The following is a 14,207-nucleotide window of genomic DNA, read 5'->3' as shown; positions in this document are numbered from 1 at the left end:
TCGAGTTGAAAAAGAAATAGCTTACAGCACCTGGTATTCCCAGGCGGTCTCCCATCCAAGTACTAACCAGGCCCGACCCTGCTTAGCTTCCGAGATCAACGAGATCGGCGTTGTTCAGGTTGGTATGACCGTAATCAATTAGTGCAGGCGCAAAACCAGGTTTTATACAGTAGCACATAAGGAGTGAGAAAGCTGCTGAGGCTCGACGTTACACTTTTACAAAAACAATCATTAGTTAGATATAAACGGCAGTAATTGATTCAGTAGGACTCCTTATCCATGTAAACGATCATTGTGACATCTGAATTCATTAATTATCTGAAATACACTGCGTGTGCGTGTGATGTTAAATGTTTGAACCAAGGTTAACGGTTTAAAGTGTCAGAGAATGGGTGGTGATTTTTTGACGTCCTCCCATGATCTGAAGTGAGCGTGCGTGTTTGTGTTGGTGAAAGTTTAAGAAATGTACAACTGTCGGTTCAGCTCTCTGGTGCTCCCTGCTGGCAGTATCACTATACTGTCCTCATGTTTCACAAAAATAGTTTTGAGAGACGTTGTCAGTTTTTGTATGTTGCTTAAATCCTCCAAAGCGGTTGGCAGTAAACATCAGGTCACGGTACGCCACGGAGTCAATGAGCTCGAGTTGAAAAAGAAAAAGCTTACAGCACCTGGTATTCCCAGGCGGTCTCCCATCCAAGTACTAACCATGCCCGACCCTACTTAGCTTCCGAGATCAGACGAGATCGGGCGTGTTCAGGGTGGTATGGCCGTAAGCAATTAGTGCATGCGCAAAACCAGGTTTTATACAGTAGCACATAAGGAGTGAGAAAGCTGCTGAGGCTCGACGTTACACTCTTACAAAAACAATCATTAGTTAGATATAAACGGCAGTAATTGATTCAGTAGGACTCCTTATCCATGTAAACCATCATTGTGACTTCTGAATTCATTAATTATCTGAAATACACTGCGTGTGCGTGTGATGTTAAATGTTTGAACCAAGGTTAACGGTTAAAGTGTCAGAGAATGGGTGGTGATTTTTTGACGTCCTCCCATGATCTGAAGTGAGCGTGCGTGTTTGTGTTGGTGAAAGTTTAAGAAATGTACAACTGTCGGTTCAGCTCTCTGGTGCTCCCTACTGGCAGTATCACTATACTGTCCTCATGTTTCACAAAAATAGTTTTGAGAGACGTTGTCAGTTTTTGTATGTTGCTTAAATCCTCCAAAGCGGTTGGCAGTAAACATCAGGTCACGGTACGCCACGGTAGGCCACGGAGTCAATGAGCTCGAGTTGAAAAAGAAAAAGCTTACAGCACCTGGTATTCCCAGGCGGTCTCCCATCCAAGTACTAACCAGGCCCGACCCTGCTTAGCTTCCGAGTTCAGACGAGATCGGGCGTGTTTTTTTTTTTTCTTTTGGTGACACCCGTCACTACTTACAGCAACCTGGGCTTCTGAGGAGGTCTCCCATCCAAGTACTAACCAGGCCCGACCCTGCTTAGCTTCCGAGATCAGACGAGATCGGGCGTGTTCAGGGTGGTATGGCCGTAAGCAAATAGTGCCGGCGCAAAACCAGGTTTTATACAGTAGCACATAAGGAGTGAGAAAGCTGCTGAGGCTCGACGTTACACTCTTACAAAAACAATCATTAGTTAGATATAAACGGCAGTAATTGATTCAGTAGGACTCCTTATCCATGTAAACCATCATTGTGACTTCTGAATTCATTAATTATCTGAAATACACTGCGTGTGCGTGTGATGTTAAATGTTTGAACCAAGGTTAACGGTTAAAGTGTCAGAGAATGGGTGGTGATTTTTTGACGTCCTCCCATGATCTGAAGTGAGCGTGCGTGTTTGTGTTGGTGAAAGTTTAAGAAATGTACAACTGTCGGTTCAGCTCTCTGGTGCTCCCTGCTGGCAGTATCACTATACTGTCCTCATGTTTCACAAAAATAGTTTTGAGAGACGTTGTCAGTTTTTGTATGTTGCTTAAATCCTCCAAAGCGGTTGGCAGTAAACATCAGGTCACGGTACGCCACGGTAGGCCACGGAGTCAATGAGCTCGAGTTGAAAAAGAAAAAGCTTACAGCACCTGGTATTCCCAGGCGGTCTCCCATCCAAGTACTAACCAGGCCCGACCCTGCTTAGCTTCCGAGTTCAGACGAGATCGGGCGTGTTCAGGGTGGTATGGCCGTAAGCAAATAGTGCAGGCGCAAAACCAGGTTTTATACAGTAGCACATAAGGAGTGAGAAAGCTGCTGAGGCTCGACGTTACACTTTTACAAAAACAATCATTAGTTAGATATAAACGGCAGTGATTGATTCAGTAGGACTCCTTATCCATGTAAACGATCATTGTGACATCTGAATTCATTAATTATCTGAAATACACTGCGTGTGCGTGTGATGTTAAATGTTTGAACCAAGGTTAACGGTTAAAGTGTCAGAGAATGGGTGGGGATTTTTTGACGTCCTCCCATGATCTGAAGTGAGCGTGCGTGTTTGTGTTGGTGAAAGTTTAAGAAATGTACAACTGTCGGTTCAGCTCTCTGGTGCTCCCTGCTGGCAGTATCACTATACTGTCCTCATGTTTCACAAAAACAGTTTTGAGAGACGTTGTCAGTTTTTGTATGTTGCTTAAATCCTCCAAAGCGGTTGGCAGTAAACATCAGGTCACGGTACGCCACGGAGTCAATGAGCTCGAGTTGAAAAAGAAAAAGCTTACAGCACCTGGTATTCCCAGGCGGACTCCCATCCAAGTACTAACCAGGCCCGACCCTGCTTAGCTTCCGAGATCAGACGAGATCGGGCGTGTTTTTTTTTTTTTTTTATCTTTTTTATTATCAAAAATATATTCAATTTTATACAATTACGCATTCATTTATACATATATCAAATAAAAGTAAATGAAAAACTGCCCACAAATTAAACCACAAACCGCACAAACAATTAACTAAACACACTTTCTCTTTTAAATTAAAAATAAGAACCACACAGCAAAAACAGTATCTTTTCCCAAATACACTTACCCTCGAAATTAAACCGCCCCTCAGTCCCAAAGCACAAACCGAACAGCCCAAACCCAGAATTTTTAACCTCGAACATTTACCCACAAAATTAAACCACCCCTCATTCGAAAAAACCACACAAAACCAAAATCCCACACAAAACTCCCTCGCTCTCCCACCTCCAAAATTATGCCACCCCCTTTAAACCACCCAAATCAACCCCAAACGGTGCCCTGCTCAGTCATCCATACAATTCCATTCTCATTCACACCACATACTCCCGCACTCTCTACAAACATACTCACAAACAAAGCCTCGTCCACAACATACAGCATTCGTAAGTGTCTTTTCCATTCATTCACAAACAGCCTCCATGCATCCAACTTTCTCCTTTCATACAGCGCAAAATTGCGCCTGTTAAAAATCGCCCTCCTTGCAAATCCAAAGATCATATTGATCATTTTCCAATTTCTATATTTCCTACTCACTCCCAAGAGTACAGACAATTCCCACCCCCGTTCCACCCAGCAGTCTCCCACACTGCACCCTCCCAGCAGCCCCTTGATTTTTCCCCAGAATTCCACTAGCTCGCAACAATACACAAAAATGTGATTCACGTCTTCATCCCCACTTTCACACACCATACACGTCCTCCCATACACTCCCCTGTGCATTTGGTGCAGGATGATGCATGTGAAAATCCTCCTGTGCCTTATCTTGAAATCAAGATCAAATATTGCATGCGGTGTGTGCGGTATGTTAATGTACTTCCACAAAATGTTGGGTGTAATGTCCGGATATGTGTCTGCCCATTTACTCTCACATGTGGGTTTTTGCACTCTATGTGTCAATGCATGCTTGTACCAAATCTTTGTCTTGACATCAGTAATGGCGTGTGACTCCCCCCCCAGGCACAGGAAGATTCCCACCGCATCATCCTGCCCAACCCTCCCCTTATTTCTAAACCCGTCCCCCCATTCACTCATCACACACTCTTCCACTCTCTCCAACACTTTCACAATCACTCCCCTCCTATATGTTATCCCCTTCTCTCTCATTATCCTAATCACTCTTTCTTTATCCCATCTCCCTCCCCTGTCGACTAGATCTCCCACCCGCTTCAGCCCCGCCCTCTCAAGAGCCACGCTCTTGATGACCCCTCCGCCCCCCTGTTTAAAATATGGGCTGGAGAGGAAAGGTAGCCTCATCACAGACGCTCTTGACTCGCATACGAGTGTAGTCTTATCAAACAGCAGGAACCACGCGTTGAGCACCTCCTGGAAGAACCGCGGCAGATGTGCATATGCCTCTGCGTCTGCAACAAATTGTCATCACTTAAGAGACCAAATGTGCTCAGCCACTGGCTGAAGTGGCCCTTCCAGGCCGCCTCCCGACTTGCATCCCTAAATTTGCCTATCAATTTAGTTCGTAACGCAGTTCTTTTTGCGGAGTACGTCCATCAATCCTAGCCCACCCTGATCATTGACCCTTATCAGCGTTCTATGCGCTATACCGGCTGCTTTGCTCCTCCAAATAAAGTCTCTAACGACTTTGGCAATCTTCTGCTCAGCCCAAGTCGGAAGCGCACAAGTGCTCAAGGCATGATTCACCTGCGACAACACTAGAGCATTGGTGACGGCCACCCTTCCCCTCAACAGCAGACCCCTAGCCCTCCACATACTCAGGGTCTTTTGCATACGCCCAATAACATCCTTCCACGTCAAATCATCGCATTCATTCTCATCACTACCAACATACACTCCGAGCACTTTTCTTTGATTCTCCACTACTTTGAATCCCCATTTGTTATCTAGGTCTTTGTTCCTACCCATCCCCATTATTTCAGATTTCTCCATATTAATTTTTGCTCCTGAAGCTCTCTCATACGTTTCTATATGTTTCAACACTATATCCACATCACTCTCACTTTTTACCATTACATTAATATCACCCGCATACTGCATTAAACTAATTTTTCCCTTACCTATTCCACACACTCTTTTGTCATTCAAAATTAAAGCCGCCAACGGCTCCGCCACCATGCTATAGAGCAGTGCTGACATTGGGCAGCCCTGCCTCACTGACCTCTTGACATCGAAAGAGTCAGTCAGAGCACCGTTACACTTAATTTTACTCTTAGCCCCCCCATAGAGCAATCCCACCCACCCCCTTAATTTAGTCCCAAATCCAAGTTTCTCCAGTACCCTCCCCAAAAAATCCTGATCCACCCCTATCAAACGCTTTGTTTAAATCAATCCCCAGCCACAATCCTCCCTCCCCTTCCATATCTCTAACTACCTGTTTTATTGTTAATATCGAATCCCCAATGTCCCTCCCCGGAATGCTATACGCTTGAGTTGGACCTATTACTGAGCCTATTACCTCCCTCATTCTATTCGCAAGTATCTTAGCAATAATTTTATAGTCAGTGTTGAGTAGACTGATTGGCCTATAGTTATCAAGATTTTTGTTATCACCCTTATTTTTATAAAAAATCGTAATTATGCCTAATCCCATACTCTCCGGGAGCCAGCCTGTTTTCTCCACATACTTGCAGAGTTTTCAACCACCGGAGCCAGAATTCCCTTAAAGCCGACGTAAAACTCGGCTGTCAGACCATCACTCCCCGGGCTCTTATTCTTGTTTAGTCCATCAATAGCACTATAAATCTCTTGCACAGAAAATTCACAATCGCACCAAGCACTATCCTCCCTACTTAAAGTCCTCTCCAGTGCCTCTAAGGCCTCTCCCACACTATCCTCATCACATGCATCTTTTTTAAATAAACACTCATAATAATCCCTAACTACTTTTAATATCTCTTCCTTATCAGTTATTATTTGACCACCATTATCTAATACCTCCTTTATCTCCGTTTTATTTTGTTTTTGTTTTTCCAAACCCAGGAAAAAGGCTGTGCTCCTTTCCCCTTCGTACATATATTGTATCCTGCTTCTAATAGCAGCCCCTCTACACTTCGCTACCTCTAAGGCACTCAATTTTTCTTTTAAATCCACATATTTTTCCGTACATATATTACCCTCCTCATCTAACAGTTTAATTTCCTCATTTAGTTGTTTTCTCAAATGAACCTCCTCTGCATTTTCCCTTTTCCTTTTTTCTATACCATACCTGACACATTTGTTTTTAATTCTTATTTTCACACTCTCCCACCACACACTCATATTCGCATCATCATTCCATTCATCCATCGTTCTCTTCAAAAAAAAAACCATGCTCTTCATAAACACAGCATCTCCCAAAAAGCTGGCATTAAAGCACCAAGGCCTCTGGTTGACACTCCCTCCCCTCCCTCCCACCTCTAACCTAATCCCCGCGTGGTCACTCCAGGTATTATTGATGTATTCCACACTCTTAATTAATTTAACATTACCACTTTGTACCAACACAAAGTCAATCCTACTCTGTTCAGAGTATTAGCAACAAGTTGCCTCCTTGAAAAAACCTTTTTCCACGGGTGTAGGACTCTCCATATGTCTACCAATTGATAGTTCTCCATCAAGTCCCTAAGGGTTTGCCTAGTGCTGTCCCCTTTAAACGTATTGTTACTCGACAAATCAGACCGAGTCAAAATAACATTAAAATCCCCCACAATCATACAGTTAGGGTTGCACCACACATTTAAACCAGCCAAAAAAACCCTCCTCTCCTTCTCCCCATTGGGTGCATGTAAATTAATTATTCTAAGTTCCCTCCCCTCATAAACACAATCAACAACTAACAACCTCCCCTCTAAATCTCTATGACTAAATTAATCCCCGTTATTTTTAGCACTATTAAAACATATTGCCACTCCCCTGGCCCTGGGAGTCCCTTCAGAAAAAATAAATCTGGCCTTTCCACTGCTTTCTACTCCTATTCAGTAGGTTGTCATCCCACCTAGTTTCCTGTAAACACAAAATATCAGCTCTTATGTCCAATATGGCATTTCTTTATATTCAGTTCTCATACCGTTCGCATTCAGGGAAAAAATAACCAAAGCCATAAATAATAAAAAATAAAATAAGGAAAAACCAAAGAAAAAGAGCCAGCTAGCACAATAACCTTCATCAAAAAAAATTAACAATTCTTATTCTTCTTCCCACTCCCCTCCGTCTTTTGCTTTGGCGGACATCCTTTTTCTCGCCTCCCTTAGCTCCTCCATGTCCATATCACTCCCCGAGCTCCCCCCCTCACAGTATTATACACAAAATCCCCACTCTCACCCACCTCATCATTGCCCCAAGTCATTTTAAGTACAGTTTTTCCCCGTCCCATCCCAAACATTCTTACCCATATCCCGTCTTCACCTCTGCCTCTCACGCTCCTGTACTCCCTGCCGCCGCGGCAGGCCCTCGCTCCGCTCTCCCTCAGGTCCGCAGGCTGGCCCGAGGTGAGCTCCTCCTCCAGCAACGTGGGGAATTCCTCCCCCCCAGGAGGGCACCGCTCCCGGTCCATGCTCGCAGCCCATTCCCTCCTGCTCGTCCTCACCACCACCGCATCCGCGCCCCCGGTTCGTCACCATCCAGCTCGCCGCCGTCCTCCTCCGCCTCCTTCTCCACTGGGCATATACAGTCTCTCTCTCTCCTCCGGCATGTCAGACCTTTGCCACCCCAGTGGCACACTCCCGAGCGTAGTGGCCCTGGCATCCGCAATTATGACGGTAAAATCCGGGCACTCACCGCAGGATGTGTGCCCGGCTGCATACAGCTCCTACAAACCTTCATCTGGCGGTCGTGGATTACTCTAAAGTATTCAACCACCCGTTGCGGTATTGAATTTAGTGGAATATGGCAAGGATTGCACAAGCTCATTAAATTTGACCCGTACAATCCTTGTACCATCGGCAATATTGGTGCCCGTGCCACATCCTCCTCTTGATGGACGAAAGCGCCCGGACTCCCCACCCACTTAGTTTATCCAGGATTTCCGCATCAGAAATGTATGCTGGCAGGGTAAGAAAGGAAACCACCAGCTCGTCATTACATAGTTCTCTGGCAATAATCCTAGTGTTGTGTATTTTAAACCCATCGAGCAGACGGTCCTTCCCCCTCTCTCCGCACACCGTCACCTCCAGCTTCCCGAGGGCCAGCACCCTACAGGCCCTGATTTCTCCCGCACACGACCGCCAATAGCCTTCATTAATCTCCTATGGGTATAACGTCCCCCGCACTGCTCCACGCAAACCGTGAGCCTCCTCTCATACATGCGCTCTACCTTCTTAATCCCGTCCACTGTTTCTCCACCAGCCACCTGCTTCTTGCCCGCCTCCAGCCGCCTTGCCGTTCCCATCTCCCCCGCTCTCCTCCTTCTCTCCTTTCCTCCTCCCGACACCTCCGCAACACTCCTTCCTCCTCGCAACCCGCCAGCTTTCCGTCCTCCTCCACCTCAAGTCCTGCTCATTCACCGTCCCTCCAGCTCGCTGCCCGCCGGCACTCATTTCGCCCGTTGGCTTCGCCGAAGCTAGGCCCCGGAATCATTCTCGCCTCCACCCGTTGCAAACAAACAAAACGACTGGAAAAGTATATATAATAACTCAGGGCGATCCCCCAACAGTCTATGACTGCGGGGGACGAAAAAAAACACAAAATAACTGGGTTGTTAGACCAGATAGCAACAATCCAAAATTCTCTCCACCAGAACAAACAATTTACCATGGCGGCTGTCCAAAAAAAAACACTACGTACTCCGACACTGTAGGGGGGCGTCAGGGTGGTATGGCCGTAAGCATTAGTGCAGGCGCAAAACCAGGTTTTATACAGTAGCACATAAGGAGTGAGAAAGCTGCTGAGGCTCGACGTACACTCTTACAAAAAACAATCATTATTAGATATAAACGGCAGTAAGTGATTCGTAGGACTCCTTATCCATGTAAACCATCATTGTGACATCTGAATTCATTAATTATCTAAATACACTGCGTGTGCGTGTGATGTTAAATGTTTGAACCAAGGTTAACGGTTAAGTGTCAGAGAATGGTGGGTGATTTTTGACGTCCTCCCATGATCTGAAATGAGCGTGCGTGTTTGTTGTTGGTGAAAGTTTAAGAAATGTACAACTGTCGGTTCAGCTCTCTGGTGCTCCCTGCTGGCAGTATCACTAGACTGTCCTCATGTTTCACAAAAATAGTTTTGAGAGACGTTGTCAGTTTTTGTATGTTGCTTAAATCCTCCAAGCGGTTGGCAGAAAACATCAGGTCACGGTACGCCACGGGAGTCAATGAGCTCGAGTGAAAAAGAAAAAGCTTACAGCACCTGGTATTCCCAGGCGGTCTCCCAACCAAGTACTAACCAGGCCCGACCCTGCTTAGCTTCCGAGATCAGACGAGATCGGGCGTGTTATGGTGGTATGGCCGTAATCAAGTAGTGGCAGGCGCAAAACCAGGTTTTATACAGTAGCACATAAGGAGTGAGAAAGCTGCTGAGGGCTTGACGTTACACTTTTACAAAACAATCATTAGTTAGATATAACGCAGTAATTGATTCAGCAGGACCTCCTTATCCATGTAAACGATCATTGTGACATCTGAATTCAATAATTATCTGAAATACACTGCGTGTGCGTGTGATGTTAAATGTTTTAAACCAAGGTTAACGGTTAAAGTGTCAGAGAAGGGGGGTGAGGTTTTTTGATGTCCTCCCATGATCTGAAGTGAGCGTGCGTGTTTGCGTTGGTGAAAGTTTAAGAAATGTACAACTGTCGGTTCAGCACTCTGGTGCTACCCTGCTGGCAGTATCACTATACTGTCCTCATGTTTCACAAACATAGTTTTGAGAGACGTTGTCAGTTTTTGTATGTTGCTTAAATCCTCCAAAGCGGTTGGCAGTCAACATCAGGTCACGGTACGCCACGGTAGGCCACGGAGTCAATGAGCTCGAGTTGAAAAAGAAAAGCTTACAGCACCTGGGTATTCCCAGCGTCTCCCATCCAAGTACTAACCAGGCCCGACCCTGCTTAGCTTCCGAAATCAAACGAGATCGGGCGTGTTCATGGTGGTATGGCCGTAAGCAATTAGTGCATTGCGCAAAACCAGGTTTTATACAGTAGCACATAAGGGTGAGAAAGCCTGCTGAGGCTCGACGTTACACTTTTACAAAAACAATCATTATTTAGATATAACGGCAGTAATTGATTCAGTAGGACTCCTATCCATGTAAACGATCATTGGGGACATCTGATTCATTAATTATCTGAAATACACTGCGGTCCGTGTGATGTTAAATGGTTTGAACCAAGGTTAACGGTTAGAAGTGTCAGAGACGGGTGGTGATTTTTTGACGTCCTCCCATGATCTGAAGTGAGCCTGCGTGTTTGTGTTGGGTGAAAGTTTTAAGAAATGTACAACTGTCGGTTCAGCTCTCTGGTGCTCCCTGCTGGCAGTATACCTATACTGTCCTCATGTTTCACAAAAATAGTTTTGAGAGACGTTGTCAGTTTTTGTATGTTGCTTAATCCTCCAAGTGGTTGGCAGTAAACTCAGGTCACGGTACGCCACGGAGTCAATGAGCTCGAGTTGAAAAAGAATAAGCTTACAGCAACTGGTATTCCCAGGCGTCTCCATCCAAGTACTAACCAGGCCCACACCCTGCTTAGCTTCCGAGATCAGACGAGATCGGGCGTGTTCAGGGTGGTATGGCCGTAAGCAATTAGTGCAGGCGCAAAACCAGGTTTTATACAGTAGCACATAAGGAGTGAGAAAGCTGCTGAGGCTCGACGTTACACTCTTACAAAAACAATCATTAGTTAGATATAAAACGCAGTAATTGAATTCAGTAGACTCCTTATCCATGAGCAACGATCATTGTGACATCTGACTTCATTAATTATCTGAAATACACTGCGTGTGCGGTGATTTAAATGTTTGAAACAAGGTTACGGTTAAAGGTCAGAGAATGGGTGGTGATTTTTTGACGTCCTCCCATGATCTGAAGTGAGCGTGCGTGTTTGTGTTGGTGAAAGTTTTAGAAATGTACAACTGTCGGTTCAGCTCTCTGGTGCTCCCTTCTGGCAGTATCACTAGACTGTCCGCATGTTTCACAAAAATAGTTTTGAGAGACGTTGTCAGTTTTTGTATGTTGCTTAAATCCTCCAAAGCGGTGGGCAGTAAACATCAGGTCACGTACGCCACGGAGTCATGAGCTCGAGTTGAAAAAGAAAAAGCTTACGCACCTGTTATTCCCAGGGCCGGTCCCCCATCCAAGTACTAACCAGCCCGGCCCTGCTTAGTTTCCGAGATCAGACGAGATCGGGCGTGTTCAGGGTGGTATGGCCGTAAGCAATTAGTGCAGGCGCAAAACCAGGTTTTATTACAGAGCACATAAGGAGTGAGAAAGCTGCTGAGGCTCGACGTTACACTCTTACAAAAACAATCATTAGTTAGATAGAAACGGCAGTAATTGATTCAGTAGAACTCCTTATCCATGTAAACGATCATTGTTACATCTGAATTCATTAATTATCTGAAATACACTGCGTGTGCGTGTGATGGTTAAATGTTTGAACCAAGGTTAACGGTTAAAGTGTCAGAGAATGGGTGGTGATTTTTTGACGTCCTCCCATGATCTGAAGTGAGCGTGCGTGTTTGTGTTGGTGAAAGTTTAAGAAATGTACAACTGTCGGTTCAGCTCTCTGGTGCTCCCTGCTGGCAGTACCACTATACTGTCCTCATGTTTCACAAAATAGTTTTGAGAGACGTTGTCAGTTTTGTATGTTGCTTAAAATCCTCCAAAGCGGTTGGCAGTAAACATCAGGTCACGGTACGCCACGGTAGCCACGGAGTCAATGAGCTCGAGTTGAAAAAGAAAAAGCTTATACAGCACCTGGTATTCCCAGGCGGTCTCCCATCCAAGTACCAACCAGAGCCCGACCCTGCTTAGCTTCCGAGATCAGACGAGATCGGGCGTTTTTTTTTTTTTTCTTTTGGTGACACCCCGCACTACTTACAGCAAACCTGGGCTTCTGAGGAGGTCTCCCATCCAAGTACTAACCAGGCCCGACCCTGCTTAGCTTCCGAGATCAGACGAGATCGGGCGTGTTCAGGGTGGTATGGCCGTAAGCAATTAGTGCAGGCGCAAAACCAGGTTTTATACAGTAGCACATAAGGAGTGAGAAAGCTGCTGAGGCTCGACGTTACACTCTTACAAAAACAATCATTAGTTAGATATAAACGGCAGTAATTGATTCAGTAGGACTCCTTATCCATGTAAACGATCATTGTGACATCTGAATTCATTAATTATCTGAAATACACTGCGTGTGCGTGTGATGTTAAATGTTTGAACCAAGGTTAACGGTTAAAGTGTCAGAGAATGGGTGGTGATTTTTTGACGTCCTCCCATGATCTGAAGTGAGCGTGCGTGTTTGTGTTGGTGAAAGTTTAAGAAATGTACAACTGTCGGTTCAGCTCTCTGGTGCTCCTGCTGGCAGTATCACTATACTGTCCTCATGTTTCACAAAAATAGTTTTGAGAGACGTTGTCAGTTTTTGTATGTTGCTTAAATCCTCCAAAGCGGTTGGCAGTAAACATCAGGTCACGGTACGCCACGGTAGGCCACGGAGTCAATGAGCTCGAGTTGAAAAAGAAAAAGCTTACAGCACCTGGTATTCCCAGGCGGTCTCCCATCCAAGTACTAACCAGGCCCGACCCTGCTTAGCTCCGAGTTCAGACGAGATCGGGCGTGTTCAGGGTGGTATGGCCGTAAGCAATTAGTGCAGGCGCAAAACCAGGTTTTATACAGTAGCACATAAGGAGTGAGAAAGCTGCTGAGGCTCGACGTTACACTTTTACAAAAACAATCATTAGTTAGATATAAACGGCAGTAATTTATTCAGTAGGACTCCTTATCCATGTAAACGATCATTGTGACATCTGAATTCATTAATTATCTGAAATACACTGCGTGTGCGTGTGATGTTAAATGTTTGAACCAAGGTTAACGGTTAAAGTGTCAGAGAATGGGTGGTGATTTTTTGACGTCCTCCCATGATCTGAAGTGAGCGTGCATGTTTGTGTTGGTGAAAGTTTAAGAAATGTACAACTGTCGGTTCAGCTCTCTGGTGCTCCCTGCTGGCAGTATCACTATACTGTCCTCATGTTTCACAAAAATAGTTTTGAGAGACGTTGTCAGTTTTTGTATGTTGCTTAAATCCTCCAAAGCGGTTGGCAGTAAATCAGGTCACGGTACGCCACGGTAGGCCACGGAGTCAATGAGCTCGAGTTGAAAAAGAAAAGCTTACAGCACCTGGTATTCCCAGGCGGTCTCCCATCCAAGTACTAACCAGGCCCGACCCTGCTTAGCTTCCCGAGTTCAGACGAGATCGGGCGTGTTCAGGTGGTATGGCCGTAAGCAATTAGTGCAGGCGCAAAACCAGGTTTTATACAGTAGCACATAAGGAGTGAGAAAGCTGCTGAGGCTTGACGTTACACTTTTACAAAAACAATCATTAGTTAGATATAAACGGCAGTAATTTATTCAGTAGGACTCCTTATCCATGTAAACGATCATTGTGACATCTGAATTTATAATTATCTGAAATACACTGCGTGTGCGTGTGATGTTAAATGTTTGAACCAAGGTTAACGGTTAAAGTGTCAGGAATGGGTGGTGATTTTTTGACGTCCTCCCATGATCTGAAGTGAGCGTGCGTGTTTGTGTTGGTGAAAGTTTAAGAAATGTACAACTGTCGGTTCAGCTCTCTGGTGCTCCCTGCTGGCAGTATCACTATACTGTCCTCATGTTTCACAAAAATAGTTTTGAGAGACGTTGTCAGTTTTTGTATGTTGCTTAAATCCTCCAAAGCGGTTGGCAGTAAACATCAGGTCACGGTACGCCACGGTAGGCCACGGAGGCAATGAGCTCGAGTTGAAAAAGAAAAAGCTTACAGCACCTGGTATTCCCAGGCGGTCTCCCTTCCAAGTACTAACCAGGCCCGACCCTGCTTAGCTTCCGAGATCAGACGAGATCGGGCGTGTTCAGGGTGGTATGGCCGTAAGCAATTAGTGCAGGCGCAAAACCAGGTTTTATACAGTAGCACATAAGGAGTGAGAAAGCTGCTGAGGCTTGACGTTACACTTTTACAAAAACAATCATTAGTTAGATATAAACGGCAGTAATTGATTCAGTAGGACTCCTTATCCATGTAAACGATCATTGTGACATCTGAATTCATTAATTATCTGAAATACCCTGCGTGCGTGT

General features: G+C 45.2%; 8 non-coding genes and 4 pseudogenes across 8 annotated transcripts; all 12 read right to left on the bottom strand.

The window, feature by feature from the left end:
• Positions 1-18: 18 nt before the first annotated feature.
• Positions 19-136, bottom strand: LOC130396106 (5S ribosomal RNA; annotated as a pseudogene).
• A 520-nt stretch (positions 137-656) lies between these two features.
• On the bottom strand, positions 657-775 carry LOC130394089 (5S ribosomal RNA). The gene has a single exon (XR_008897282.1). It is a non-coding gene; the product is annotated as a 5S ribosomal RNA (ribosomal RNA).
• Positions 776-1,432: 657 nt separating this feature from the next.
• Positions 1,433-1,552, bottom strand: LOC130394137 (5S ribosomal RNA). The gene has a single exon (XR_008897325.1). It is a non-coding gene; the product is annotated as a 5S ribosomal RNA (ribosomal RNA).
• Positions 1,553-2,081: 529 nt separating this feature from the next.
• LOC130398739 (5S ribosomal RNA) lies at positions 2,082-2,200 on the bottom strand. Its single transcript, XR_008901293.1, has one exon. It is a non-coding gene; the product is annotated as a 5S ribosomal RNA (ribosomal RNA).
• Positions 2,201-9,251: 7,051 nt separating this feature from the next.
• On the bottom strand, positions 9,252-9,369 carry LOC130395803 (5S ribosomal RNA). Its single transcript, XR_008898814.1, has one exon. It is a non-coding gene; the product is annotated as a 5S ribosomal RNA (ribosomal RNA).
• A 531-nt stretch (positions 9,370-9,900) lies between these two features.
• On the bottom strand, positions 9,901-10,018 carry LOC130396137 (5S ribosomal RNA; annotated as a pseudogene).
• Positions 10,019-10,535: 517 nt separating this feature from the next.
• On the bottom strand, positions 10,536-10,653 carry LOC130396092 (5S ribosomal RNA; annotated as a pseudogene).
• A 514-nt stretch (positions 10,654-11,167) lies between these two features.
• LOC130396197 (5S ribosomal RNA) lies at positions 11,168-11,286 on the bottom strand (annotated as a pseudogene).
• Positions 11,287-11,945: 659 nt separating this feature from the next.
• Positions 11,946-12,066, bottom strand: LOC130394866 (5S ribosomal RNA). The gene has a single exon (XR_008897983.1). It is a non-coding gene; the product is annotated as a 5S ribosomal RNA (ribosomal RNA).
• Positions 12,067-12,594: 528 nt separating this feature from the next.
• On the bottom strand, positions 12,595-12,712 carry LOC130401234 (5S ribosomal RNA). Its single transcript, XR_008903699.1, has one exon. It is a non-coding gene; the product is annotated as a 5S ribosomal RNA (ribosomal RNA).
• A 526-nt stretch (positions 12,713-13,238) lies between these two features.
• LOC130395443 (5S ribosomal RNA) lies at positions 13,239-13,357 on the bottom strand. The gene has a single exon (XR_008898499.1). It is a non-coding gene; the product is annotated as a 5S ribosomal RNA (ribosomal RNA).
• A 527-nt stretch (positions 13,358-13,884) lies between these two features.
• On the bottom strand, positions 13,885-14,003 carry LOC130400110 (5S ribosomal RNA). The gene has a single exon (XR_008902591.1). It is a non-coding gene; the product is annotated as a 5S ribosomal RNA (ribosomal RNA).
• Positions 14,004-14,207: the final 204 nt, after the last annotated feature.

The sequence above is a fragment of the Gadus chalcogrammus genome, chromosome 12 (assembly GCF_026213295.1).
Source record: "Gadus chalcogrammus isolate NIFS_2021 chromosome 12, NIFS_Gcha_1.0, whole genome shotgun sequence".
In the NCBI taxonomy this organism is placed as follows: domain Eukaryota; kingdom Metazoa; phylum Chordata; class Actinopteri; order Gadiformes; family Gadidae; genus Gadus; species Gadus chalcogrammus.
The sequence above is the reverse complement of the archived record's forward strand: the minus strand, read 5'-3'. Positions and strand labels throughout refer to the sequence as shown.